General features: G+C 50.4%; 1 protein-coding gene across 19 annotated transcripts in view; it reads left to right on the top strand.

Moving 5' to 3' along the window:
* LOC122254997 (uncharacterized) overlaps positions 1 to 2500 on the top strand; it is a 281759-nt gene that overhangs the window by 34190 nt on the left and 245069 nt on the right. The gene's annotated exons all lie outside the window — the stretch shown is intronic.

Here is a 2500-nt window from a genome sequence, read left to right as displayed (position 1 = left end):
ACATCTACTTACCTGTCTATCTGTCTCCCTATCTTTCTGTTTTTCTAGCTATCTTTCTATCTCTTTTGTCTATATCTCTACTTTCCTTTCTATCTTTCTTCCTCTACATCTATCTTATCCCTCTTTCTTCCTATCTCTATCTTTTTTATCTGACTCTTCTTATTCCTCTCTATTCCTATCTCCTCTTTCGATCTATCTTTCTGTATACCTCTATATTTACACACAGCATGTAACTACTTCCTCTTCCTCCTCTTTCCCTTCTCCCTTCCTATTACATTTTCCCTTCAACACTTTCTCCTCCCCCCTTATTTTCCTCTTTCTCCTACTTTTTCCCTTCTCCCCTTCCTCTTCCTCCGTATTCACTCCTCCCCTTCGTCATTATCTTCTTCCTCTTAGTTTTTCCCTTCTCCACCTCCTCTTTCTCTTCTCCACCCCCTCCCTCTTATCTTCCTCCTCATCCTCCTCCTTCCCATCTGTAAGGCACTGATACTGATAATATGTGACCCAAGAAATTTATCATGTATGTCTACTTAATTCAATGCAATATCGACGGCAGTGTGTTTTGACCTGACGCTTCCTGTCTCCTGTGTTCGTTTCCGCCTCGGAACACTAGTCTTTAAAGGCAGCTGTTTTTGTTAACGGAAGGCCCGAGGCGTAGAAAGTGACTAAATGGTACTTAAGGACATGTAAGGATCACAGAGAGACAGATCAGGACAGAGAGGTCAGACAGACAGACTAGAGCGAACAGCTCGGGTATATTAACAGTCCACAATAAAGACCATGGCACGTGAACGTCTGTCTCTTATCCACCGGATCACAACCAGGGCATCGAGTGGTTATAACAACTGCTCTCAGTGGTGGGTTATAACTGTGGCCAGCAAGCTGGTTATAACTAGTGCCAGCTGATGGTTTACTTCTACCTTATCTGCCTCTTCCTTCGCTTTCTCTTCTCATCCCCTTTCTCCTTCCCCTCCTCTTTCCCTTCCTCCTTCCCCTCCCCCTCCCCCTTCCCATCCCCCACCCCCTCCCCCTTCTCTTCCCCTTCCTCCTCCCTCTTTCCCTTCTCCTTCCCCTCCCCCTTATCTTCCTCTTTCCCTTCTCTCTCCCACCCCCTCCCTTTTTCCCTTCTCCTTCTTCTCCTACTCCCCCCCCTTATCTTCCTCTTTCCCGTCTCCTTCCCTTCTCCTTCCCCATCCCTCTTATCTTCCTCTTTCCCGTCTCCTTCCCTTCCTCCCTCCCCTCCCCATCCCTCTTATCTTCCCCTTCTTCCTCCCTCTTTCCCTTCCCCCCTTCCTCCTTCCCATCCCCTTCCCCCTTATCTTCTTCTAGACCTTCTCCTTCCCTTCCTCCTTCCCACCCCCTACCCCCTTATATTCCCCTTCCTCCTCCCTTCTTTCCCTTCTCCTTCCTTTCCTCCTTCCCATTCCCTTCCCCCTTATCTTCTTTCCCTTCTCCTTCCCACCCCTCTCCCCCTTGTCTTTCCCTTCTCCTTCCTTTCCTCCTTCCCATTCCCCTCCCCCTTATCTTCCTCTTTCCCTTCCCTCTCCCCCTTATCTTCCCCTTCCTCCTCCCTCTTTCTCTTCTCCTTCCCTTCCTCCTTCCCACCCCCCTCTCCCTTATCTTCCCCTTCCTCCTCCCTCTTTCTCTTCTCCTTCCCTTCCTCCTTCCCACCCCCCTCTCCCTTATCTTCCCCTTCCTCCTCCCTCTTTCCCTTCTCCTTCCTTTCCTCCTTCCCATTCCCTTCCCCCTTATCTTCTTTCCCTTCTCCTTCCCACCCCTCTCCCCCTTATCTTTCCCTTCTCCTTCCTTTCCTCCTTCCCATTCCTCTCCCCCTTATCTTCCTCTTTCCCTTCCCTCTCCCCCATATCTTCCCCTTTCTCCTCCCTCTTTCCCTTCTCCATCCCACCCCCCTCCCCCTTATCTTCCCCTTCCTCCTCCCTCTTTCTCTTCTCCTTCCCTTCCTCCTTCCCCCCCCCTCTCCCTTATCTTCCCCTTCCTCCTCCCTCTTTCTCTTCTCCTTCCCTTCCTCCTTCCCACCCCCCTCTCCCTTATCTTCCCCTTCCTCCTCCCTCTTTCCCTTCTTCCTTCTCACCCCCCTCCCTCTTATCTTCCTCTTTCCCTTCTCCCTCCCACCTCCCTCCCCTTCATCTTCCCCTTCCTCCTCACTCTTTCCCTTCTCCTTCCCTTCCTCCTTCCCCCTACTCTTCCCCTTCCACCTCCCTCTTTCTCTTCTCCTTCCCTTCCTCCATCCCACCCCCCTCTCCCTTATCTTCCCCTTCCTCCTCCCTCTTCCCTCCTACATTCCTCCTTCACCTCTTATTGATGACCATTGTCCTTTCTTCTCAATATTCCTGAATTGAAGTTAAATGATCAAGTGAGTCATTTTAGCTCAAAGGTCCAAGCGACGAGAATTTTCCTTTCTCACGCTTTCCACCATATTTTGACAGCATGTATCTTGTGGATAGCCTGGCCCATTGCATGAGTGTAACATCCCATACCT

The sequence above is a fragment of the Penaeus japonicus genome, unplaced genomic scaffold (genome assembly GCF_977035675.1).
Source record: "Penaeus japonicus unplaced genomic scaffold, GWHDUDI00000001_assembly GWHDUDI00000028, whole genome shotgun sequence".
Classification (NCBI taxonomy): Eukaryota; Metazoa; Arthropoda; class Malacostraca; order Decapoda; family Penaeidae; genus Penaeus; species Penaeus japonicus.
The sequence above is the reverse complement of the archived record's forward strand: the minus strand, read 5'-3'. Positions and strand labels throughout refer to the sequence as shown.